At 38.1% G+C, this 13,351-nt stretch overlaps 1 protein-coding gene across 1 annotated transcript in view; it reads left to right on the top strand.

Annotated features, from left to right (window-relative positions):
* AGBL1 (AGBL carboxypeptidase 1) overlaps positions 1-13,351 on the top strand; it is a 2,739,156-nt gene that overhangs the window by 818,162 nt on the left and 1,907,643 nt on the right. The gene's annotated exons all lie outside the window — the stretch shown is intronic.

The raw sequence follows: 13,351 nt of genomic DNA, 5'->3' as shown, positions 1-13,351 counted from the left end.
TGCAAGAAGATTGGTCATTTTGGCAATGTTTGCAGATCGGTAGCCAACAGAAGAATATCTACGCTGGAGGAATCAAAGTTTGATAACGAGATGGAAGATCATTTCGTTCTCAGTCTTAAGGAAAAGGTTTCATGCACAAATAAGTCTGATACAGAAAATACCAGGAAGGGTATTAACTGCACTGAAATTGACAAAGAACCCTATATTCCACCTGATTGTGAAATCGTCATTGATGGGTTGAATGTGAAAGTTTTGGCAGATTCTGGATCACCATATACTATCTTATCAGATGAGTTTTTTAATGAAAACTGGGATGATAAAAAGTTAGAACCAAATGATGTCAAAGTATATGGTTTTGGGGGCAAAGAGATTGATATGCTTGGGTTCTTCATAGCGGATATCAAATTTTTAAACAGGTCAATTATTGGAAAAGTATATGTTGCCATTGATGGGTTACATGTTATTGGTTGGCGTCATCAAAAGAAAATGGGAATGGTGCTCAATCCAAATGCCAAGAATCCAGTGTATCTGTCTGATAATATACAGTCTGTCCAGGTTTTGAACACAAGTACAGATAAGTTGGAGTTGTTATTAGACAAATTAAAAAATTTGTTTAGCAAAGAGTTAGGTAAGGTGACAGGATTTTCACATCACATTCAACTTTAAAAAAATGCTGTTCCTATCAAACACAAATTAAGGCATGTTCCACTTTCGGTCAGTAAGGAGTTATCTGAGATGTTAGTCAGAATGTGAAAGGAGGATATTATTGAGCCTGTTGATGCTGCAGAATGGGTTTCCCCAATTGTTCTGGTGCGGAAAAAATCAGGAGATTTGCGTTTGTGTGCTGATTTAAGATCTGTGAACAAGCAAATTTTGGTGGATTGTTTTCCACTTCCACGCATTCAAGAGCTTTTCACAAAGTTAGAGGGTTCTAAATTTTTTTCAAAGATTGATCTGAAGGCAGCATACCACCAAGTAGAGTTAACTCCCGAATCTCGTTGCATTACCACTTTTATTACTCCAGATGGTGCTTTTCAATACAAACGCATGCCTTTTAGTTTGGCATCAGCTGCTTCTGTTTTTCAAAAATTGATGCATTGTTTATTTAAGGATGTTGGGAATGTCATTGCTTTTCAGGATGATATTTTGATCTACACAGCTACAAAAGAGGAACACTATACGAAGTTGGACAAGGTGATGTCAATCCTAAGTTATAGGGGTATGACGATTCATTTCGACAAGTGTACATTGTTAACTAATGAAATAGACTATTTAGGTCATTCTATTTCAGGAAAAGGTATCACACCTATTAAGAATTCTCTACAGGTGATACAAAACATTGAGGAGCCCAGAAACAAAGACCAGGTTCATTCCTTTTTAGGCCTATGTGAGTACTATGCTAAATTTGTCAAAAAATTTAGCGATTTAGCTATGCCTTTACGTGTATTACTTAAGAAAAATGAAACATTTAGGTGGTCTAATGATCAGGTTGATGCTTTCAACAAGTTAAAGAAGTCTATTGTAAATTCGAAACCACTTTCTCCATATTCTGGTGATGCAGTAACTGTTATTACTGTGGATGCAAGTTCAACAGGATTAGGAGCAGTATTAACTCAAGTCAAAGGGAATGTTGAACAAACCATTGCTTTTGGTTCTAGGGAATTGTCTGAAGCTGAGTGTAGGTATTCAACTATTGAACGTGAGGCACTTGCCTGTGTGTGGTCTGTTGAACACTTTAAAATGTATATATGGGGGAAACATTTCAAATTGAGAACTGATCATAGACCACTGATTTCTTTCTTATCTAAAAATGGCATGGGTAGAGCGTCTTCAAGACTCATACGTATTTTAGCAAAATTGTATGAATACATTTTTACAGTGTCTTATTTGCCAGGTACAAGGAATACCAGAGCGGATTGTTTTTCGAGATTATCTGGCAGTAAGGAAATGTCTACAGATTCTGAAGTGATTGAAGAATGTGTTGTTGCAAGTGTGAGAGATGCAGTATTGTCGATTTCTGAAGTCATTTCAGAAAAAGAATGGGTTTCAGCATATGACAAAGATGAAGTTCTTGGAATTGTGAAGGGTTTTATCATAAAAGGTTGGCCACGAGAGAGATCTTTAACAAAGGATTTACAAGTTTTCTGGAAAGTTAGAAATGAATTGTCCATAGAAAATGATTTGTTACTTAAGGGTGAATGTTTTGTACCTCCTACAGAAATAAGAAGAAAGTTGATTTCTATAGCTCATATTGGACATTTAGGACAATCTGGAACTATTAAAAAATTGAGAGATCAGTTTTGGTGGCCGTACATGGATTCAGAGGTAGTTGTTTTCATTAAGAATTGTTTGTTGTGTCAGGAGTCTGATAAAGTTTTGGAGACACAGAAAACTGAGGTTAATGTATTACCGTTTCCAGAACAACCTTGGAAGGATTTAGCTATGGATTTACTTGGTCCTTATGAAGGTATTAGTTTGTAAAAAGTATATATATTGGTTATTATTGATTATTTCTCCAAATGGGTTGAGTACAAGTGGATTGAGCGACCCAGTACTGATGAGGTAATTGAGTTTCTAAACAATTGTTTCAGAAAAGAAGGTTATCCTGATAGTATCACTACTGACAATGGTACACAGTTTCCTTCTTCTAAATTACAAGATTTCTTGTCTAATTTAGGAGTTAAACATAAACGAACTGCTTTATATGCACCCAATATGAACGGTTTAGTTGAAAGATTCAATAGAACTTTAGTAGAGGCAGTACAACTGGCTCTAAATGCTAAGATTAATGTTAAGGAACATGTTGCACAAATGATTTGGTCTTATCACTGTACAGCTCATTCTTTAACTAAATTTTCACAGTTTTTGATGTTGAAAGGAAGGAAACCAAGACTAGGTCTAAATCCATCTTGGTTGCAAAACAATGTACAGATTTATGATATGAATAGGATATACAATGAGGCCAAGGTGAATGTTGAGTTTAAGAACAAAAATAATTGCAAGGAAAATGGACAAAGGAGTCTAAGTTTAAATGTTGATGATTGGGTTAAGATCAAGCTTCCCATACATGTCAGAAAGGGAGAATCAAAGTATTCAAAACCTTGGAAAGTTATTAGGGTTGGGAGGTCTTCAGCTATGTTGAGTAATGGTTCATGGTGGCATTGTTCCAGATTAGCACGTGTAAACTTTGAAGGCTGTCACAAATTAAGTCATCTATCTGATCCTGATTTTGGGTGTGAATCATTCAAGGCTTATTCAAACAGTAGAACAGGTTATACCGACAATACTTTGTTGGGTCATCGTGAAGAATATAGTTCTTCAAATGATAATATGAATGAGTTTGGTGTCAGGGCCAGCAGACATAAAAAATTGCCAAACAAATACACTGATTACATAATGTATTAGACAACATTTACTTAGGGTTTAAAAAAAAAAAAAATTATATTACGAGGTCTTATCTAATGTAAGAACGTATATTACAAAGTTTATTGCAGTTTTTATTTTTTATTTGTTTTGGTTTTATTCACTTGTTTATTTCATCTTGTTTGTTTGAAAAGAAGGAGATGTGTAATAGTGAATTTAGATTTTAGAATCTTGTGAATGGAACGTTTTCTGTCGGCTTACGATCAGAAGCGTTTTGTTCGTTAGGAGCGTGTGTGAGTGCTCCAATAAAGGTTACTTGCTCAAGGACATCGTTGTTCCTGGTGTCATTAATTACAACACACACTGCAGTTCACGCAGAGAGGTAGACGCCAAATTCTATGAAGGCAATGTTTTATGCAGAGGTGTTTTCTCCTAATGTCCCCACGCATTCTTTTGTTTTCTCCGGGGGTCCAGGAGCAGGTTTAATGTAGTAGGAAACTGGAGCATGTCATTAATGCATTATACAATATTGTACTGGATTTCTGCGTTCGGCCGTTATGCTATAATCTTGAAGAACATCTGTATTCCATACGCAAAGAAGTAATACCACCCATTCCGGAAGCAGATACTAAGGGCCTTATTTATACTTTTTGGTGCAAAACTGCACTAATGCAGTTTTGCACCAAACATTTTTGCAAGGGCTTGCACCATTTTTTAGCACCAGCTGGGCACCATATTTATGGAATGTTGCAAGCCGGTGCAAAGGGTAGGCTAGCTTTAAAAAAATGACGCTAGGCAGGTTTGAGTCAAAATAAATTATTCTGACCAGATTAGCATCATTTTTTGACGCAAAGGGGCATATTTATACTCTGCACTGAATTAGCGTCATTTTTTAAAAACTCTGATTCAGTGCAAAACTAACTCCATATTTATACTTTGGTGCTTGACCCATCTAGCGTCAAATTTATGGAGTTAAAGTCATTTTTTGGAAGGGAAAACTGGTAGCACGTCCAATCCTCATAAATTACTTATACTTGGACCCGCTGGAGGTCAGTGAACCTTTTAACCGAGTTGGGTTCTCCTCATCCAAGAATAGTCGGATCCCTCAAATCAATAGTCAATAACCATTTATAATCAATGACCAATAATCAATTTGTAATCAAACAACAAAATTATTAAACAGAAAATCAGTAATTAGACACACCATGACCTTTCAGTCATGAATAACCACACCTGTTTATTAAAGGTTAATGAGTTTATTTCCCTATATTAACAAAGCTAACACAATATAAGTAAGTCTCAAAATCAAATGGTATACATATACGAACATTACTAGCTGTCCATAGCGACGGAAGAAACGCAATCTACGCAAAATTTGGATTATAATGCACTTGGTTATAGCAATGCAAATCACTAATATAAGTAACTGAATTTGACTAATTGCATACATCGGTCAGCATAACAAGATTTCAGTTCAACATGGTGCATCAAATGAATACCTCAACTAACCTCTAATTAGCATTGGCATGTGGGGCTTCATGCAAAACGAATTTAGTCAACACAAATTTAGAAAACTTCTAGCTTGGGCTCTGTCAAAATAAGCAGTTGGTACCTAAGAAGGAAAACACAATGCATAATACAATTATCTTTTCATAATTACCAAATACAATCAGCATTCAAGGTAAGTCTTCGTCCTTCAGGTACCGGTTCGATCAGCATGGGGCAGATTTCAAAGGGGCAACATTTAAGGCAAGTTTTCCTTGCGGCAGCAAGGAAAATGGGGCAAAAGTTACTGCATGGACAAGACGGGTCAAAATTAAAGTTAAAGTCTCTAGGGTGAGAATTCTTAAAGTCTCTTTCTCTGGGATAGAGAAAAAGCATCAAAGTGTCATTTAAAATGGCGTCTTCAATCTGGCTTCAAAATGGCATCAAGGAAAATGGCTGACTTCTCTTTGTCCGGTGGGTTTAAGTAAGAAAACGTTCCAAATTCTTCAGGGTCTTCCATTGGAGGGTTCATAAGGTGGCTTCTTTTTGACCAATGAATAGTGTCTTTCTCTTAGTACTCATTTATGCACAAGGTGTCCTTGGAGCTTTGGAACACAAGTAGCAACAAAGTTTGCCAATTATTTCTGTTTCAGTGTCTTTATTGTCTGCACCTGCAGAAACTGACCTTGCTTCAAAGGGGATGAAACTTGCCTAGCACGAGACCTTGAGATAAGTGTATTAGTCATTCTACTGGAAAAATACAGCCTTTAAACTTTAAGCACGTTTTTGTTAATACAAGTGAAAACCACGCAGTTAAATTTGAGACCAGGCAACTAGGCCAAAGCCTCTGCTAAATTTAAGCTAAGCATATAACAATATAACAGTTTCAACAAGAAAATCATAGAATACATTTGCAATTATGACGGATTACTACATTGTCGTTTCTTCATGATTAATTAAGCTCATTTATAATAATGGCGAACTACCTCGTGGGCACATTTTGCCACATACATAATTTTTCTTTGCTAAAATCACACTACCTTATACGATTTTGTTACATGATATATGAATATTTGTTAGCCTTTCTTTTTCTGCTTCACCAAAACCTACCTTGCCGTAATGAGATGCAAGGTAGGCGTTCCTGTGCAAAAAATGACTCTATGGCCTAACGCCATATTTATACTCCCATGCAAAAATGGTGCAAGGAAGGGAGGAGGGGTAAAAAAATGGGGCAAAGCTTGCTTGGCCCAATTTTTTAAAGGCTGGGTCAGGACAGGCGTTAGGGGACCTGTGGGCCTATTTCCATGGTGGAACACCATGGAATAAGCCCACAGGTGCCCTCCCCAGGCCCCAGGGGCACCCTCACGCACACCAGAGGGACTGCGGAGGATGAGGGACCCCATCCCAGGTAAGTACAGGTAAGATTGCATTTTATTTTTGAAAGTGCGATAGGGGGCCCTGAAAAGGGTCCCCATACATGGCACAGGGTGCAATGGCCATGCCCAGGGGACCCCTGTCCTCTGTGCTTGCCATTGGGGTGGTGGGCAAGACTCCTGCCTTTTCTAAGGCAGGAGTCATGTGGCATGGTAGATTTAGCACCATAAAATGACACTAATCTGGTTAGAGTCATTTTTTTAACTGTAACCTGCCTAAAGTCATTTTTTGGTGCTAAACCTTCTCCTTCTATACCACCAGCCCCACCCCACTAAATTTGGTGCCCGGCTGGTGCACAGAAATGGTGCAAGCCGGGGCTAAACATTTTGGTGCAAAACTGAGTTACTTTTGCGTAAAAAAATGATGTTAATGCGGCGCAAAAAAAGTATAAATCAGGGCCTTGGTGCTAGATGGGTCTAGCACAAAAGTATAAATATGGAGCTAGATTTGCACCGAATTAGAGTAAAAAAAATGACGCTAATTTGGTGCAAACAGAGTATAAATATGCCGTAGAGTATAAATATCCCCCTAAATATGGCGTTTAGGTCATGGAGTCATTTTTTGCACGGGAACGCCTACCTTGCATCTCATTAAGGCAAGGTAGGTCTCCACTTTCCAAAAATGACTTTAACTCCATAAAATTGGCGCTAGTGGGATCTAGCACCAAAGTATAAATATGGAGTTAGATTTGCACCGAATTAGAGTAAAAAAAATAGACACTAATTTGGTGCAAACAGAGTATAAATAGGCCTCTGAAAATCCTTGTCTAACAAAAGACTCCTTCTTCTTCGAAGGTGGCATCCACTGCAACCCTGAAAGTTGGACACCATGGGCTGATCACATCACCTCCACATCGTTAAGCGGGGTACCGTGGAAAATCATAAGTGGGCAAAGGTGGTCGGAATAGTGGAAAATTGGCTACTGTTCCAGCCAGGGGCAATCAAGGACTCTAGGTGTCTTGTTGTAAGCTCTTCCTGTTACCTTTATTCCTTTGGCAGACTGTCACCGGATATTTGCCCGTTCCTGGTGCCTGTGCTCCTCTTTAGTGTGTAATGTTGTAGATACATGGCCTCTCGCTGTTTCAACCTGACCTGCTCCCCAAATCTGTCCCTGATGTCTTCTAATACACACAGGGCAGTAGCTAAGTCCTTGTGTGTCCTAAGATACAATGGGCCTTATTTATACAGAGTATAAATATGCCCGGATGTCTTTCCTTTCTGAAATCGTCCACTGCCATCCTACCTTTTCACATGGAATACTGCACGGAGTATCTGTTACATTTAGTGCTGTGATTTTACGTAACTGATTTCGGCACTATTCACTCTATTTGATTGTCAATCACTTGAGGTCTATCTACCAAGCTTTACAGCTTTGTTTTCTTGACCAGTGAGAAACTAGAATGGAGGAAGTACATATCATAGCGAACTAGATAACTAGATGCATTGTATAGCCCTGTCTGACACATTTGCCCCAGAGTGTTGCTGAAGCACACAGCTCATAGTAAACCATGAGATCACAAAATCTACCTAAGTCCGTGGGAAATTCGAACCCTTCCACTTAGTGTTATATTGGCAACGAATAGCCATGTTCTCTAATCGTACCACCTTATCAGATAAGGGCTATACTTCTGTTTTGGGTTCTATCTCTTGAAGATTTTTGTTTTCTGTTGTTCTTAATTCTAACCGCAGTGCTTCCTCATGTGCAATAAATTGACTACCCCTTTCAAAACATTGGACTGGTTATTGGCTTGAATGGGTGTCATTTTTTGTGCCTCTTTTCGGTTTGCCCATGGTAACATTGGAGAGTCACATGTAAAATGGAAGAAGCTTCAGTATCCAAAGGGATAACATTAATTAATTAAATAATTAATGCCATGTTTTATGTAACACTACTCTCTTGAAAAATTAAATGTTAGAGAGCTTCGCAATAAATACAAGGGCACTTCACAGTGCAAAACTGGAGTGGTAAACATCTATTTACTATACATCTATATAGTTAATAAACTGGCAAAGAAGAGAACACATATCTAACAAAGACTGATCGTGTTTGTGATTGGGTCAAATTTAAAGGGCAAGAGAACAGATCAATTGGGCAACCACAGTCAAGGAGCTCTTAGAGAAAAGTGTTAATCAATGAGGGTTTAAGAAGAGACAGAAAGATGGTGTTCAGGGCAGAATGGTTCCGTGGTTATGTAGCAGTTAACTACATTTTAATTTAATTACTTATGGATTTAAGAAGATCTATTTGATGCCAAGGTCTATTTTGTAATGTGGTGCACCAAGAGGGTGCTACCCTAGTGAAACAAGTAGATGCAACTAGATGACATTTACATTTACATTCTTCAGTTGTAATTTTACCTTTACTTCTGAGATATTCTTATCCCCCAAAATTTCTAAAGAGGGGGTGAGGCTAGTTGGTAATTGATGATGACGAACATTGTTGTGCTACCGAGCCTGAATTTAATTATGGCTTTTGAGAGGCACCATTAGGGTCTTCTTACCATTGGGTTCATGTGAATGTTTGTTTCCTAACTGAAGAACTGTAGTAGAATTCATCAGAATTCATCAGTTTTAAGAGATGACAGACGTTTTTGGAAGACCATTAGGGCGATGTATGCATAATGTCTGCATAAGAACATTAGTGGTGACATTGCCAAGTCATTTGTTTAGCATCTGGAGGATCTTACAGCTATTGGCAAATTTTATGAGATCACAGATAAGTGAGAGTAAATAAAAAAAGCAGGGGTATTTTAATTGAAAGGGTTGAATGGGAGTGAAGTGCAGATTTGTAATAGATAATTTGAGTTGAAATTAGAATTGCGTTGTTTTGATAGGAGAATATTTTTATTTTCTGGGTTATGCTTGAAAAAAGTTGCAGACATCCAACTGTGAAGGTTTGTTAGGTAGGGGTTTCGTTTGTGTGCATCTCTGAGAAGGGCTTGTTAAATACTTTTGTGTTTAATCTGTATGTAGTGAATAGAAACTTAGACCCCCCATCAGGAATCTTTGGGTCCATATAACATTTAGAATGTGTTGGTGCGAGAATAGAGCTTTGGGGGACAACTAAGGTGATAAAGGCAGACACTCAATATAAGCCTTCTCATTTTTACATGTTCACCTTTGCAGTGTACCTGTCATAGAACAGCCTTCCACTATACCCAAGAGCAACGTCTAAACTTCAGTTGTTCAAGAATTGGTTCAGGCCTACAGCTCATCAGAGGAAGGCTTGAGCCACAAAGATCATGTACTTCCCTGACCTGAACACTACAGTCGGTGCCAGGCAACTCATTCCCACATCACAGAGACATTTACATTATGTTTGCATGCAACGGTATGTGACATATCACAACCGCACATGACCCCTTTTTGTTCGGTTTATCCATTCACCAACTGACCTGTTTTCATTTACCACCGGACCTGTTTTCATTTACCAGCTGTGGTAATATTTTGCCTCCTTTTATAAAAATGACATTTAATGGTAAAATAAATATATTAACACAATAATGGGATCATGGGATCTTATTGTGAATATGTAATAATGGAATCATAGTATCTTATTCTTAATGTGAAGTGGGTGGGATTACAACTCTTTAGAGTTCAAAGCATGTGGGGATGGCAATTATAGCTGCTAACGTTACTTGTGGTGGAACAATTTGATGGATAATGGTTTATAGTCATTAACCCCAATACAATCATCATTGTGAGAACTGTGCAATTAGATAAACATATATTAATGAAAAAACACTGCGTATTGTCTGGTTAAATGAAAGGATGTTTTTTTTTTTTGTAAACGTTATTTTTGTATTGGCATACAAAGAAACAAGTATACAGGTCATCCATACATCTTCAAAAATGTATATACTTGTACAATATGTACAATTTATAGTAACCGCCTTTGCCAAGTAACTCTTTGAACTCAGTAAAGCTTATCCAGTCATGTAATGAACAACACTACTTATAGTATGTAAATAGTCAAGGCAGTCGAAACACCAGATTTCTGGTGCTTGCCTCATGCTACAGTGTATCCAACCAAGGGTCCCAAATCTTATCATGTTTATGGTGACAGCCCCTAGCCTCATAACCAGTCTTCTCAGGAGTGCTGCAGTGGTCCATACTCAATCTCCATTCCTGCATGTGGGAAGACACAGCACTCTCCACTTCCTAGCTATGCCTCATTTGGCAAGGAGATGGCCTAGACCAATTAATGTGGGTCTTGATAAGGTTCCTCCCATTTCCTCCATAAGCCCCAGCAAGGCTGTCCAAGGAGTAGTCCACAGAATGTCTGAGGACTAAGTCCATTGTTCACAGAACTCTCCCCCAATATGGTTTATGCATTCCCACATTATATGCACAAATATACCCCCTGGGGACTGACAGCTAGTACAGGTTGGTGAATGGGTGGCTGCCATCTTGTGCAGCTGCTGTAGAGTGATGAAAATTCTATGTAAGTACCAAGATGGCTGCCAACACTTCCTGGTTGAAGTGTTGGCAACCAATCAAATCTCAGCACTAGATCAGGAAGGTTAGCGGAATCTTCGCATCCCTATATATACAAATCTGAGTTTTCTTTAATATCTCAAAAATTACTGAATGGATTTACACCAAATACCCTTAAGGACACTTTCTGGGCCAAGAGCTACCTTTCTGCCAAATTTGATGTAATTGGACTGTAGACCTGTTAAAAAACTCTTTGGGAATTACCATGGGGAACACATGTTTTGGGACCCCCCTTTCTCTCGGCCCCCGCTTGAAGAATCACCCCAAAACTTTCTAGACATCTGCTGATGTGAGCATTTAATTTTTTAGGAAAAGTTTGTGAAGATTCATCAACCGGTGCCAAAGATACAGGCAAGTAAAGAAAGACTTTTGCTATAGAAACTAGGTTGGAACTATACTAACCTAGTGGCGACTGTGACTAGATATATGATAATATATATATATATATATATATATATATATATATATATATATATATATATATATATATAATATACACATATTTATATATGTAAATATATATATATATACATACACACATATATATCTATGTATCTATCCATCTCTCTCTCTCTCTCTCTCTCTATATATATATATATATATATATATATATATATATATATATATATATATACCTATTTACCCACAACCACCACTAAACCCAAAAAAATACCATAGCCATCCCAAAACTCTAAACCTATAGCCATCCTAAACCCTCAAGTTACCCTTTCCTCCAAAAAATCCATACCCATCCTAAACCCTAAAAATACCATTGCCATCCCAAAACCTGTACCCACTCAATATACACTTAGGGCCTGATTTATACTTTTTTAGTGACGCATTTGTGTCATTTTTTGACGCAAACGTGGCGCAAACTTACAAAATTAAATTATATTTTGGATGTTTGCGCCGCTTTTGCATCAAAAAATTATGCAAATGCGGTGCTAGAAAAGTATAAATAATGCCCTTAATACCTGCAAAATACTTACAAATACATATACAATTTTTTTTTACTACGGATATGCCTTTACCATTTCGCTGTAAAGACTTCCGTGGTTCGTCTGTCGATAATTATGCTGTTTCCCATCTGGTCACGGTAAACGAGGGAAGTTATAACTTTGGTATAACTTTGACCTGCCTATTTGCCGAAACTTGGCATATATTTTTGCCTCAACATTAAGGAGGGAAAATGGATGATGAGATGAGCATGCCCCAGCATGCCTTTAGATATTTTAAGTGGCCTCTGCAAATAGTGAGTGGAGATAGCATTAATAAGGGACTCAAATTTCTCAACGATATCTACAGGGAAGCCAAGCCATTGGAGCTAGGGGTTTTCCCTAATTCTAGGGCTGTGGTGACTTCCTCCATTTCACACAGGAACATGGGCAGCTCAGAGCTTCCTTACCTGTCTCTTGCAATCGCCTATCCAGGAAGAGTTTTGACCGAGGTAGAGAAAAGGAATATTTGTTAATATGCCTGTTCTAAAAAAATGTTGTTGCATTTTAGAGAAGGATCTTTAAAACAGAGCTCATGAAATTGGTTTCCTATTGAAAGGCTATGCATTGTGGGATCATTTTTACATTTGGTATGAAATGAAGACGTGATAGATAGCTACATGTTTAGAGTGAATAAACTGGTTGCTTTTTGAAACAAACTGTCTCAAGACAAGTATATCCTCGTTGCTGGGCTACCATAGGTCGAGACATAGCTGTGATGCAGAAAACGTGCTGTGACTCTACCCTTTCTGCAATAATAGACACATCATCTCAAAGTGTAGGAACTCCTCTGACATGTTTTCTAGTCACAGCTTCCTTGGATACAACAGCGCCAAAGGATACAGCAGTGTTAGACGAAAATCCAGAAACACAAGTGACAAGATGCTAAAAATATCAAGCTGCTCTTTAACCAACTTACATGGGTTGAACCAAATAAGTATTTCAAGTGGTGCTGGAGATGGTGAAAAGGTGCTTTTATGCTTTCGTGAAAATTGTATCGGAAACACTATTTGTGTATGGATTTGATAGTACCACGCTAGATTTTTGGGGCCCTGGGCAAACACATTTTGCCTATCCTGTTCAGAATATTTTTAATGTATTACCCATTTCAGCTAATTAAATGCATACTAATGCCAATCAGTAATGAATAATACATTAGTCCTTCAGAAATGGGCCACGTATAAACAGCTGAAAGATCAAGCTATGGTAGCTGCCTATTTGGCTGGCAGAAAAAAGTGCAAAGAAAGCTTGAACAAGTGTTAACAAAGACATTTCGGGCCATACTTATACACTGTTTGTGCCGAATTGACGTAAAAAATTTGGATGCCAATTCGGCGCAAACCTAACACCATATTTATACTTTGACGCCCGACCCAGCGAGCGTCAAAATTTAGCAGTGTGCGTCATTTTCTGGATGCGTGAAACCGCCTTGCGTTAATGACATGCAAGGTAGACGTTCCCGTCCAAAAAATGACTTTAGGGCATGTGCCTGTTATTTATACTCCTGCATCATTTTGACGCTCAGGAGGGGGTGGGTCTTATAAAATGGCACACAGCCTAATTGGCACCGTTTTTTAA

Source organism: Pleurodeles waltl, chromosome 3_1 (assembly GCF_031143425.1).
Source record: "Pleurodeles waltl isolate 20211129_DDA chromosome 3_1, aPleWal1.hap1.20221129, whole genome shotgun sequence".
NCBI classification, from domain to species: Eukaryota; Metazoa; Chordata; class Amphibia; order Caudata; family Salamandridae; genus Pleurodeles; species Pleurodeles waltl.
The sequence above is the reverse complement of the archived record's forward strand: the minus strand, read 5'-3'. Positions and strand labels throughout refer to the sequence as shown.